Below are 14,711 nucleotides of genomic sequence, written 5' to 3'. Positions count from 1 at the left end.
ACACTCTCCCACCCAAGATCACTACCTACTTTCATAACATGGATTTAGTATCTTACATGTTCAAAATAAAATATTTAACTTTGTTCCTGATAACAATTGATTAGACACTTAGACCAACGCCTCCTCTTTCCAGTTCTAGAGCTAAAAGAAGTAAAGAGGATATATCTTAATTTTCCTAAAAAGCAGCAAATTTTTGACAAGACAAGAAGGAATCACTATTCTAAGCTGGGGTGGAAATGAAATTGAGAAAGGCAAATGAGTACAGCAGCTATTGCACTGTGAGAAAAGCTGCCAACCTATATAGTGGGAGGAAACCTTGGCCACATATGTATTTGACAGTGTATTAGCCACAATGCATAAATAACTAAAAATATTAAACATCAAAAGAATCAACCAATCAATAGATGTGCCGAATGGATGGAACAGTTCTCAAAAGAAACACTGCAAAAGACAATTGAAAAAGTGTTCACCATTCTCAGGTAAGAGAATACTGAAAATATAAGCTGCACTGAAATCCCATTTCACCTCTGTAAGAATGGCCAGGAGCATGCTACCTGAAAATTACTAACATCTATTCTGTCATAGGAGGAACTGCCTGAGGTTCTAGTTCGAGTTCATTCACAACTGTGGACATACACACTGTCTTTCCTCCTTGTCTTTAATATGACAGGTAGTAGTTTAAGAGAGTTCAGGAAATTGAGCAAGGCCACTGATTATTTAGTGCAGGAAGCATGACTCTACCATTTACCTTTATGATTTAAAAATCTACTCTCCAAGTCATTACATCATTTAAAAAGATTTATCTTTATTTTATGTGTGTGTGTGTGTTTGCCTGGTTGTATATAAGTGCACTGCATTTATGTCTGGGATCCACAGGGACTAGAGATGGCACAGATCTTCTGGGACTACAGTAAAAGACAGTTGTAAGACACCCACCTTGTCTTGTCAATGGCAGTGGGTGCTCTTAACCACTGAGCTCTCTCCAACCTACCTCCAACCCATTATCCCCCAGTCAATAGTCTTACAAGGTTTTCTTATGAATATCAACCAAGGAAGCTCCACCAGCCAAACCCTGAAGCTTTGCACAGATCTCTGGTTAAATTTTGCCATTATTTCTCTATGGGTGTGGACCTGCCCATACCAGCAGTTCTGTCTGTGGTAGTGTGCTGAATTTGCAGGTCCTGAGGTTTCCTTGGCAGGCTGCCATCCATTCTCACCTTCTCAGGCTTGTGGCTACAACAGTTGGCACACCATTTTCCTGCCTGCTCTTTCTAAACATTTCTTCCATCTGATTAGTAATTTAAAATCTCCCTGTTGTGTTTGTTGATCTCCACCTGCTTGTTGCTTTTCCTGTGTTTAGAGGTTGAAATGCTGTGTTGGTGCAAACTTAACAAGACACACATCCTTTGGAACTACCCAGATGGCAGAGCACAGGATGAGAGTCACACGGCTCAGTTTCATTGAGTTCATCTCTGCACTAAGGATTCCACATTCAAAGTTAGAGTTCAGTTGCCCAAAACTGGCTAATAATGATTTCAATAAAAATATCTTTTCATTTGCTGACTGCAACCCCAATAAACAACTGGCTTCTATCAAGTCTCAGAATAAGTTTCTTTCCAAAGAGGGACTTTGAAAAAAATCTTTAAAAGACAATGCATACCAAAGGAAGCTACTTGTATTTCCTGGGTGAGCTTGGGCCACTGGGAACCTGAAAGGTTGGGAATACATACTCTGAACCAAAACACCAGAGATTACATTTTAGCCTCTTAAATTTATTGAGAAGTCACTGGAGTGGTTGTCAGTGCTCAGAATATTGTACTAACACAAAAGAAATGCTAACCTTGACATGAAAGTAATCGACCACAAGCAGAAAGGCTTTATTGGACAGATGTAGACTCTTCAAAGCACAGCTAATATTTTGTTTGTTTCTTATCAAAGTTATTTGCCTATTTCACTATTGGATTCCTACTAATGACAATGCCTAGGAGGTACCCCATTGTTTTAGGAGGCAGGTTTACAACTTCAGTTCTCAGCATTTCAGTTCACATACCTCTGGTTTTATTTGTTTACTCCTACATCAGTTTGGCCAATTGTGTTCATGGCACTAGACCTTCACCTCAAATAAAACATAAGTACTTCAGACATCTTAAACAGTAGCATCTTAGCTCTGTCCCTAGCACTTGTTCTATCTGTTAGACCGTGATAGGTGGAGGAGATGTGAAAACAAAAGAAAGACTGGGCCAGCCCCAACAATTGCAGATTGCCTTCATGGCAACAGTCTGAACAGGAGTGGAGACTGTGCATACACACCTAGGCACAATGAAGTTGAAGATTTCACAGGGCTGAAAAGAGAACTGTGGTTGAGGTGTAAAATTCAATCTATAGACCTGCAGTCTATTTCCTGCAGTCTCAGGCCAGCAAATGCTGGAGATGTTCTAATTAAAGTGTTGAGTTTCTCATCAGGAGTTGCTCAGCTCATGGCTACTGGCAGTGTCCTTACTAATATGCTAACTCTCAAGCATCCTTCAACTATCCTATAGTTCTTTCTTTTACGTCATTAACCCTTTAGTGTCCCCCCTTTCATCTTGACTTTGTTCTGTTTCCCTCATCTCATGACCTCACCACTAGCTCTCATATTGTTAGAGCTCAGAAAATCACCAATTTCTTAATTTTAAATAAACTTTTAGCGAATTGGACAAGAAATTCTTTGCACCTTAGAAATATTGTGGAATGTCTGGATTTTTTTTCTCATTTTCTTTCCCACACTTAAACTTTTATTTTTTTCCCCCAGACAATAAAGCACTCGGTGACCATACTTTACGGTTTAATAAACCAACTTAGCGTTTTAAAATCCTTACCATTTTGATCATCGAACTTCCCTTCACTCCTCAGTGCACCATAGGCTGAATTTTGCTCCTTAGTCAAATGAAACCCTTCTCCCCAGAAAACCAAAGACAATTAACACCCGTTTTGTGATGTCATCCTTGACATACACACTCAATGCAATTGACAACTTTTTCTGTCTTAAATTCCGCCTGATGGAAACTTGCATACCACTCTTCTTCCCGTCGATATTTCTTTCCTCCTCCGCCCTCCTGTCTTTCCACTGTTCAGTTTTAACCATGGCTCTTCTTTCCTCTCACTCTACCTACCCTCAGGCATTTCCTGTAAGTTGCTTTTTTTGTTGTTGTTAGTTTTGGTTTTTAAAGCAGGGGTTCATGTAGTCCAGACTGGCCTCAAACTCACTGTGTAGCACCCAGAACAACTTTGAACTTCTGATCTTCCTGTTTCCACATTCCAAGTGCTAGGATGACTATTGTATACCACCGTGCCTAATGAACTTGGTAATGGGGCTCAAACTCGATGTTTTGAGCATGGTACTATACCAATTGAGCTACTTGCCTACCCCCTTCAATTCCTTGTATACTTTTCTTTCTTTCAACCCAAATTACTGCCATAACTTCTTCTAATTGTGTTGCTGCTATTGATCTACGTTTCAGTCTTCTGTAATTAAAACTTTCTCTGACTCGTTAGATAAAGATGAGATACATATAAACAACATGGAAAAACTTCCAGTTTTTGTACTTCCTTCTCATTTTGGCATGCCACTGGTCCACCTCAAGATAAATCACCTGTATGTAGCCCTTTCTTTGTGTCGTGTTTTGTCTTTGAATTTCTCCTTTCTCTGCCAGGAAAGCTCCTGCTGATCTTTCCACGTTCCCTCTATGTTTTGTCTTTTGAGGGGCTTGTGTTTGCTACTGCGACTCTGTGTGTAGTTCTCTTTAGAGAACTATGTAGATATCTCATTACATGTGGACTCTCAGTTTCTTAGGAATGTGAATGGAAGTTTGTTAGTCAGGCATAGAATTTCAAATGATGCAGAATGCTCAATTAATATTTGTGGACTATCCAGGTGGATAAAATTATAAATATCAGGTGAGCATTGAGCTACTTATCCTTTTAAATGTCAGCTTTGGAATCATGTAATTCTAAAGAGAGTTTTGTTTCTAATACTAAGGAATCAAATATTAATACTTTTGCCTTGCATACCCAGCATCTGTGCTTTCTAGAGCTCATATATTTTATGTAGTGATGCAATCTTTTCCAAATAATTCCACTGAGGATATGTACAGAAAAACAACAAGTAAATGCCCCAGAGAACAGCAGAATCCTATTAAAAATTTGAGTTGAAAAATGTAGGATTTTAAAACTTTAAAAGGAAGCTATTTAGCTGAACAATTTGGTCTAGCGTAGTTTAGCATACTGCCAGCTTCATCAAGAAAATTTAAGGTCTAAGAAAAAGCAGCTCACAATTCACATAAAGTTAGCTTTCATCTCCTAAATATTGGCCTGATAATGTCTTGGTTTAAACTTTTCATTCATTCCAGTCAACAGGGCTTGCTAATGAAAACTTTAGGAAGCACATTCAAATGTACAAATCATCCACAGTGTGGTCTTTAGCCATATTTTCATAGGCAAGCTGTAATGAAAGAACTGAATTTTAGTGCCCCCCCTTGAGTGAAGCCAAGTTAGGCTACAAACACCCTTCCTGTCCACAGAGTGATGCTGGCACAAATTTGCTCCGGTACATTAATTTTTCCATCCTAACTTTGTGGGCAGGGACAAGCTTGCAGCTCTCTGTGGATACAGATCTAGGGATGCTGAGAAGAGCACAGGTATTTTATGGTTTGGTCAGATATATATTCCAGCACTTTTGGAAGAAGAAAAAAGCATCAAACCCAATTTGAGCTAATAAACTAATGACTGCTATCCCTAATGACTGAGCTTCAAAGGAGATCTTAATTAAGTGACTCAGTTATTATTATATTGCCATGTATTTTTTATTCCTTCCTGTTAAATCATGCATTTGGTGTTATATAGAATCTCTATGCTTATTAAAAAATAACTAGTATGCATGAGCTTATGAAAGGGAACTTCACTCAGATTTTTAAAAAGCAAATGAAAACCTTCAAATCTAACTGGGGCCATATGGTATACTCAGAAACACTTGTGAAAGGAAAGTTAAACCTTGAATATATTGATGATTTTACTGAAAGGGAAAAAGTCTCTTTTCCATCTTTGCGTCTGAAAACACTTTTGAATCAAGCATTAGGAACACATTTCTGTAGAAGAAACTGAATTCGGTAACATATATCTAATATTATGTTTATAAATAGTACATGGTTTTGAATAACACAAAAGCTTAACATTCTGCCTTAAAACTGTTCTAGAGGCTTAAAAATATCTACAACTTATTTTCCATTTGCATTTCTTCATTGTGTCTTGCAAATTCTTTTACCTTGTCTTTATACAAAGACAAAAACCCAGCAAACCAGGTGTACTGCATACGTACTTACATGACTCTAGAAGTGCAAATTTCCATTGACTTGCCACTCATTGGTTTTGCCTCCTCATAAATCTCTTATACATAATTTATACTAATATGTAAATAATATACTATGTTCTTGGTTATTTGTTTTCCTTCCTTTCAAATTGCAAATGTGAACCTTGCAGAAAAACAAACAAAAATCAAGAATATATCACACTAATGGAGAATGTCTCTGGGTTGGATGGCGAACAGTAAGCAGCCTTAGTGCTCATTGAAACCAGAAGTACTTTCTCTTTATGTACTGAAAAGTAAGCTTGTGAGTCTCTTACATTGATACCATATCCACTGGTACATGTGCCTTTTTACTTCTTATAGTAGTAATAAGCAGAGCCCACGTATTAAGACAGCATCATGCTGTGCTATTAAAACTAAGGACATTGTTTCTGGCAGGATCTTCTTGCCCAGTCTGTTGTGAGAGATAAGGATTTGCTGTGCTACACCTTCATGGAGGGGCAGAAAGAGACAATCCTTCTTTGACAGATATCCAGAGCTTTCTAGGTGATAAGTCAGGATAGCATTGAGTAAAATATTTAATTTGGATATAAACAAAATGATTGCTTATCAGCCAGGAGCAGCAAAGTATTTAGTTGATTTAGTTAACACTTAATAATATGCATGAGTTCCAGAATGAGTCTTTATATTTTAACATATGAATAGTTTAACACACCTGAAAAGAATAAAGATCTGTAAATGACAAAATGTGAAGGGTCAAAGAAGTTAATATGGCAACTTTTGTAAGTACAAAAAGATTCTTAATAAGCATACTAGTCATTTGAAGGAACAATTGACATTAAAATTACATATCTAAACTGAGAACATTGTTTAGACATCTTGGCATAAACTGAAATTGGATGTGGCAATAAAAATAGAATTCCTGAGTATTTAATCACCTTGTCATTCACAGTTTTCTCATGGAAGCACAAACAGAGATATCTGCAGGTGGAACTTTTCTCCTGGTGAAGATCTCTAATTCCATTGTTTGGAATTATGACTCCACCCCAGCCAAGTGGACATGTTCTCCTGGTGGAGAGCTATAATCCCATTGTTTGGCACTATGACTCCATCTCTAGCTTACATTGCAAAAAACACTCAAATAAATGAATAGCTATGAAGAAAAGAATGCTCAGGGCAAAAAATATATTACCAATAGACAAAAACTCTGAATTCTGTGGGTGTAGAGCAAGTTAGAAGTCCCATAAGGCAGAAACCATGAGGTATGAGAAGACCAAGGCTACAGAGACTAACTCTTGTCAAGATTCCCCAAAGCATCATCCATTCTCACTGAATTGTCAATCATCAGAATAAGAACATCTAGCAAGAATAAATGTTCTCATGCAAAGTAGAGAGAGGTGAGAACCCATGGGGAAAGAAACTGGGTCTCAGATGAAGTTCAGGAAAGAATGGGAAAACAAGCAAGCAGGCCCCACTAAGAATGTTATAGAAAGACAAAAACTACCAAACAAAAAAATGTTTAACAGTTTGGAGTGACGGTGTCTTTGATAGCAAGGAAGATACAGTTCACTATTGCTAAACAGATTCCCCAGGAACGTGAAGTTCCCACTCCTCAGACAAGAAAAAGGTGAGGCTCTTTATATAGTAGCTCATAATGACTTATGTGTGCAGAAGAGGTAGGTGTGACTGTTCAAAATTCCACTTTTTTCTCATTTGAACATTAATTCATAGGTATATTTGATGATAAGTTTAAAGTTGGCTAAAGTATATTAATGCCTAATCTCTAGCATGCTAAAGAATAAATCTGCCTCAGAACTCAGCCCTAAACAGAATATATGTACTCCATTTCCTCTTCTTAGGGCTCAGGGAGGGTCAGAAGCTTCTGACCGTCAGAAGCAGTAGATGGCTACCAGGAAATGGGGTATTCTGAAGACAGCAGGGAAGCTGCATATATGCACTCACAGTGAGTGTTACAGTGTGCACAAGATTTGTGTTAAGCCTAAGGCACAAGACTTGTATTAAATCCAATCATTGAAAGGAGGAACTGGGTATGAAGTCCCATCCATAGCTGAGAAGCTCTGGCATTTGTTAGCGATTGAGAGAGAGAAATTTAATTTTTTCAAGGAATATAGCTACTTGTAGGTCAAGCATAGTCTAATACATTCAAGACTATTTGCTCAACATAAATTTGTCTTATTGTTGGGGGATGGGGGCACAAACTTAGGGTGAAATTAAAAGAGGGTAGATCTGGGAAGAGTTGGGGGAGGGGAGCTGACTATGATCAAAGCATGTTATATAAAATTCTCATAGAATTAATAAAATTAGAAAAATTTTAAAAACATAACTAGTCTTCATATTTCAAGACAGTTTTTGTCATGTTACAAAATGCACATGGTTGGTTTTGAAGGCAATCAAAATCTCTCATTTTTAATCATGTTTTTAAAACATCATTTTGTTAACAATGTATTTCCTAATTTTCCAACTGCCTTATTATATTTCTAGTTAAATAATTTTGCATTCCACCTTTGTCATATACCAGAATGGCTCAAATAGTTCCATGATTTCATGTACTCTTCGTAATCATTGATTTTAATGACTGCACAGCATTAAAATTTGTAGCTTTGCTATAGTTAATGGCATTCAATTGACTATCTAAGTTGTTTTCTCTCTTTTAAGAGTAAAATGTTATTGTTATTTCTGTGTATGACACATTTTGGTCTTTATGTAATAAGAATACAGCATATTTCATAAAATAAAATTTGAGGTCAAAGCTATAAGTTGTATGTAGTTTTAATTACTTTTTACAAATTTGCAAGCAATGTATGAAACTCAGAAAGAGAAACAAAGGGGAAGTATTTAATGAAATGTTACAGCTTTCCTTCATTTTCTGTCTCTTGTTCTCATGGATCTCCTTCATTTTGTCCATTCTGTTTACACAGCTTCTGTAAGTACATAAGCACATATGAGTAAAGATGCTTTCCTATACAAATAATATATATTATCTATAGTATTGTTCCATAACATATTTATGTACTTCATGGGAAGTCTTATTTTTAACTGGAAGTTTTCATTTTATCTTTTCACAGTTTTAAAGTATCTCAAATTTCCTCAACGAATCATCTAAGCATCAATATTTTAATTTTATGTACTATATATGAAGTAAAATTTCAGACACCTGTATAGTACGTACAATTATCATGCCTCCTTTCTACTTCTTTTTGTGAAGGTAAGACCTCTGTTATTTTTAATTACTGGCAACTTAAAAACATTTATGTAAATTTATTTTTAAAAACTAATTTCCAGAAACACATTATTACTTGGAGTGTGAGTATGCATCACACAAAAAAGTAAATCATAAATCAAGTAACATGCTTATTTTTTTCCAGAATAGTTTATTTGGTTGCAAAGGGTGAGATTACTTTCTACCAATTATGACAACTGGTATTGGATTCTTATTATTAATGGGTTCTATTTATTGTGTATAGAAACAAGCAACATGGCTTCCAGGAAAATGTTTTGAAAATAGCAGAGAGAAAATCTGTGCCTGTATGGAAGGGTTATTTATACTGAGACCCGCTCGGGGAGAGTAACCAATGCAGATGCCCCTATGTCTGCCTTCAATTAGATTAGAGGGAAGGAAACAGCTTAGCAGTGTGTTTTCACCAATGTGAATGGAAAGGACAAAGGGTAAAGGGTAATTAGCTCCTGACCTGAAATAGCTCATAAGAGAAGGTAATTCCAGTAAAAGTTTTGCTTTGGCTGTTTCAATGGTGTGTGTGTGTGTGTGTGTGTGTGTGTGTGTGTGTGTGTGTGTGTGTGTTGATAGGTATTCATCAGTAGTAAAAGTCTGTTTATGGGAACACCTCATGGCAGGGTCACAAAATCATGCGCACTTAAGAGAAGCAGCCCTGACTGGTGAGTTTGAGAGAGCATTCACCATCCAAAGATACATGTGTGACTTGGGTCATTCCATTTGGGGTTGCAGTAGAAGGTGAGCCAAAGTTTGCTATATCACATGAGATTCTATGAAATCTAGGAACATGCATTTGAAATCTGATTTGGTATGTATATTTATAACTTTTTCAATGTTCAAATCAACAACTATCTTATGAAAAGAGTAGAGGTATTTCTAAATTCTAACTTTCTGCCAACTATGCAATTCCAAGGTCTTCAAACTATGCTAAAATAAAATAGGTTAAGTTCAATGACAGGCCCTCATTCTCTCACTCAAGAAGAGTTTATTGAGAGGACAGTAATATAAAATTCATGCCCTGTCACAAATGCCAAAATAACAGAGCTAATGGAGTAGATTATCCTTTCCCAGTAGTAGTCCAACCACAAGCGATACATACCTGAAAAGTTACCTCTGCCTCCTGCAATGTACAATTTCTGTATCATAGCCATTATAGGTGTTCCAGATCCTGCCCTCAAGTTACCCATCTTGCTGGCAATAGGAATAGAAGAAGAAATGTCAGACCTGTCCATGCCTCTTTTCATTCACTTTCACAATACCACCCAGAAGCTTGAATTCCTTTTCACTTTCAAACAGTCACATTGTCATCTCTAACAAACAGAAAACTGAAAAATCTAGTTCATTATTTTCTAACTGGTGACCACATGTCTGGATTCCAGACATTAATATGTACATACTTAGTAGATTTTATCAATGAAGAAACATTTAGCCATATCTCCCACCAAAATTCAACTATACTAGAAGGTGAGTGTCCCCACCAAAAAAAAATCTCACCATAAATTATATGTTGTACTTGAAAACAGCTTAAAATACAATAGGAAATGGACACTTAGGAAAGGATGGTATTCTAGAAAAGGGAATGGTGTGGTTAAAAATATGAGTGCTGCAAAATGTGATGCTTCTTTGATGCTGGAAGTTTGCCTCAGAACCTGATTGGCCTCCTCACCACAATGAGATTCTCACCTGGGAGAATGCTGGGGAGAAGACAGAGCCACTGAAGTTGGCCTCAACCCCTGGAGCCATGCTAATTCCATGGAATTTGGCCAGACTGAGAAGTTAGGCTTATCCTATCAGAGCAAACCACTGTATGAGTAGGGCTGCAGACTGAGAAAAAGTCTGCCAGCCCATAAAAAAATGCCTCCTTTTCTACTGAATCATCCAACCAGATCACAAGTACCCAACAATAAAAAGCAATAGCTCCCACAGTCCCCAAAGCAAAGGCAACACTCAGTATTTTAACAAATCAATGGGGACAAAGAACAGATGTAAGGCTCTGTATCCACCTTAGGATGACATTGGTAATTCTTAACTTCTAGACTTTAATATAAATCAGTGGGAGATTATTTTTCTTTGTTTTCTCTTCCTTTGTCACTCAACTCCCTCCACTCCCCTTGCAGCTTGCAAGACCCAGGGTTTTCTCGAAAACTTCATCTTATAGTCCTTCTTCCAAATCTCCTGTTTGGACTCCACACTTTGAAGGCATTCTCTTCTCAAGCCATGCATCCGTTTTTCCTCAAGCCATATTCACTCTAACAGAGGAAAGTAGACTACCACTGAAACAGAGATCATTCAATCACCACAGTAAAATTGATGTGAAGTATCTCAGACAACTTGAATAGGATAGCAGCTGTGGAATGGAAAGGAAGAAATGTGAACACAAGGGTAGAAATGTGAGTTAGACATCTACTCCTCTGAGTAAGTGTCTGATTGATGGTGGAGAATAAGCTAAGGAAAGATTATGGCAATAGGGTTCCCAACATGGTAGCTGAAAAAGTAAATGCTGGCTCATTAAGCAAATGAAATTCAGAAAGACAATTGATAAGGTTGAGACATTTAGTTTGTGGTAATGAGGAAGGAATTCTTTAGTAATAAAATGTATATTGTGTTTTTCTGTTAATAGCTTCATTGTATCATTAGCATCACTAGAAATATGCTACTAAATTTTTGTTAGGATAAGAAAGTAACTGTTAGGAGTTTTTCTCACTTGCAAATAAATTCATATAGATTAGGAATTCTTAAATAATTGTAGTAGCAATAAAAAATAAATTCAAACTTAGGCAAGGAAAGGTTTTTATTCAAAATGAGTATTGGTTGGGTGTGGTTGCAAATGCCTTTAATCCAAGCACTTGAGAGGAGGAGGAGGGTGTATCTCTCTGAGTTTAAGGCCAGCCGGGTCTACAGAGGAAGGTCAAGATAATTAGGACCTGGACATTATCTCCAGCTTTGCTTATTTCCTTTCCATACAAATCCTAATTAATGAATATGTTACTACTGATCACACTATCTTTGTTTAATTCCCACAAAACTATTGGGATTGAATGTGTGCCTGTTTTGACTTGATTATTACTGTATTTTCCTAAGGAAAATATTGATTAGGTTTACTGTGCTCAGAAAGCACTATACATAGAGTCTGGTGCCATAAGTACACAGGTTTAGGAATTAGTTACTAAACTCCATATACAGTCATGTAGAATAAACACCTCAACCCTCTAACCCAGTCCAACTTGAGCATTGCAAATGCTTCCAATCAAAGACTACCCCACCAATAGATATACTAATATGCAAATAGGAAATTTCACAGGATTCTATTCCTAATCTAAAAAACGACAGTGACTAAGTCTTTGTTAAGTCTAGGAATCTGAAAGTAAGAGAAATAGTCTTCAAGATGACCTGCCCCCATTGGTATAGGATACCTATTGGTCAGTCCTGAAATCAAATGGATAATAACAAGTTGTATTCAAATACTTGTGCATGGATATGTGTGTTTGTGAGTATGTGCACATGTATATATATAGCAACAAAGAAGTAGAGGTCATAAATTTGATCAGGACTAAGGAAAGGCAAGGGAGGCTGCAAGAAAGAAAATAAATAATTTCATTTTAATTTCAATTTTTGAAAAAATAAAAAGAAAGAAAAAATAATCCAAATACCAACCTACTAGCAATGTGCCTAAATGTACACATACAGGAAGCATTAAAAAATCAAGGAAATATAGCTCCTACAAAAAGTATTAATTCCACAATGAAAGACTCCAATGAGAGTGAATTGGATGAAAAACTAAATAAATAATTCAAAAGAAGGCTTAAACAAATGTTCAACAAAATCAAACAGAGAAAGAATAAACTCCTTCAAAGAGAAAACAGCTAACTGAATTAAAAGTATCAATACAAAATATTAAAAGCAAAACTAAATATGTAAAATGTTAAAAAGTTGAAAATTTGGAAATACAAAGTTCAATAAGTTAAATTTTTTAAAAAGTCTTTGTTAAGTCTCATTAGTAGACTGGATCAGGTGCTAGGCAGATTATCAGGGCTTGAAGACAGCTTAGATGAGCTACAACACTCATATAATGATAAAGATAAAATAATAATACAGTACAAACAGAACATGAAATTTGTATCATGTCATCACTAAAAGACAAAAATTTATGAATTATGGGCATAAAAGATGGAAGAAATTGAACCAAAGGCATAAAAAGATGTTATATAAAGAAAATCACTGAACAAATTTCCCCAAATCTTGGAAAAGAGATGAGTGTTAACATTCAGCTATGGGAGGCATTTAGAATGCTGAGCAAATAAGATCACCCCCCCCAAGAAAATAACATTCTCCCCATGCCATCTGATCATTAAACACTAAGGATACATAATGAAGAAAGAATATGAAAAATTTCAAGTATCACAAAGTCATATTAAAGGCACACCTTTCAGAATACAATAGATTTCTCAAGGGAAACCAAAAGCCAGGAGGACATATAAATGTATGCATAACTACAAACTTAAAGCAATATACTCAATAAAGCTAAAGCATGCGTCATTGTTGAAATAGAAAAAAACAATACTTTCCTTGATAAAAAGAAACTATAAGAATTCCTTCATGCTTCATTGTTGAAACAGAAAAAACAATACTTTCCTTGATAAAAAGAAACTATAAGAATTCCTGACCACTAAGTCAACACTACAGAAGGTCCTTGAAGGAATCTCATACACTGAAGTGAAATATGAACATATCTATGAAACTATGGAGGAAATAAAATCAAACACACTGAAGTAGAATTTATGCAAAAAAGGATTAGAAAAGTACAAAACCCTCGAAAACAACAAAATGGAAGGTATTAATGCATACTTTTAGATAATGCTGAATGTTAATAGCCTCAATTACACAATCAAAAGACAGACTAGGAGATTGAATTACCATAACAGGATGCACCCACTTGTTGCCTACAAGAAGTGCATCTCACCGGCAAATACAAACACATTGTTTCATGAAAGTAGAGAAAAAGGTATTCCAAATAAAGAAGCCGAACAAGCAAGCAGCTGTAGCAACACTAATACTAACTCTAATCTGACAAGATAAACTTCAAACTAAAATCATTTAGAAGAGATGAAGCAAGTCACTTAATGTTGATTAAGGGAGTAATCCACCAAGAGAATATTTCAGTTCTGTGTATGCATGTACTAGGCATCAACATGTTTAATTTTATGAAACAAACACTGTGGGTTATAAAGGTATAGACTGACACTAACACAGTAATGGGGTGAATTTAATATTCTACTCTAGTCAATATATAGGTATTCTAGACAAAAAAGTCACCAAATAACTTTGTAGATCAAGTGAACTTAATGGTTATCCACAGACTATCCCACCAAAATGTTGAAGAATGCACAATACTCTTAACAAATTGTGTTATTTAGATTTCTATTGCTGCATAAATTCCATGACCAAAAGTAGCTTTGGAGGATATGTTTTATTTATTTATTCATGTTACATTCCCAGGTAACAGTTCGTCACTGAGAGGAAGTCAGGAACCTGGAGGCAGAGATTGGAGTGGAGATCACTGAGGAGTGCGACTTATGGGCTTGCCATCTGTGGCTTGCTCAGTTTGATTTCTTACAGAAAACTATGATGTACATTTTGCTTTAAAATAAATATTTTAAAAGTCAGTAGTTATTTTGGAAAATGAGTATTTCTGCTGAAGAGACACAAAAGTTTAACTTATTCCATTTAAATAACAGGAATGCTGAAACAACTGGATAATGAAGGAAAACTTGATTTTCATGTGAGTTCTCTAGAAGTTTATATAGACTATCAATACTTGCATTCCTTTTCTCCCCTTTACCTGCCTATTTTTTTGAGCTTCCCTGGGCACACTCTTGCTCTTCTTTCCTTGTATGTTTGTATTTGCTGTTGTGATCCTAAGTACGCCATTTAATAATGTCAAGAGGACCATTTTCCATAGAATATTATCATAATGTGTTATGCTGTGAACATGTTATTTAGTTGGGGGAAGGGAGATTCTCTTGTATATCACACAGAAGTTGGCCTATGCACTCAATAAAAGCTCATTACGGAAAGATTATAAACGTATAACAATACATTTTAAGTGAGATGCAATGA

The 14,711-nt window shown here is 36.1% G+C and overlaps 1 long non-coding RNA gene across 1 annotated transcript in view; it reads left to right on the top strand.

Annotated features, from left to right (window-relative positions):
- LOC121140350 overlaps nucleotides 1-14,257 on the top strand; it is a 15,209-nt gene extending 952 nt beyond the window's left edge. Inside the window, exons 1-2 of the long non-coding RNA XR_005877140.1 lie at nucleotides 1-8,567; nucleotides 14,091-14,257. The exon at nucleotides 1-8,567 is cut by the window's left edge and continues 952 nt beyond it. This is a non-coding gene — a long non-coding RNA (uncharacterized LOC121140350). The remainder of the gene's footprint in view (nucleotides 8,568-14,090) is intronic.
- Nucleotides 14,258-14,711: the final 454 nt, after the last annotated feature.

This window comes from Mesocricetus auratus, unplaced genomic scaffold, assembly GCF_017639785.1.
Source record: "Mesocricetus auratus isolate SY011 unplaced genomic scaffold, BCM_Maur_2.0 Super-Scaffold_100004, whole genome shotgun sequence".
NCBI classification, from domain to species: domain Eukaryota; kingdom Metazoa; phylum Chordata; class Mammalia; order Rodentia; family Cricetidae; genus Mesocricetus; species Mesocricetus auratus.
Note: the sequence above shows the minus strand (reverse complement) of the source record. Positions and strands in the feature narration are given on the sequence as shown.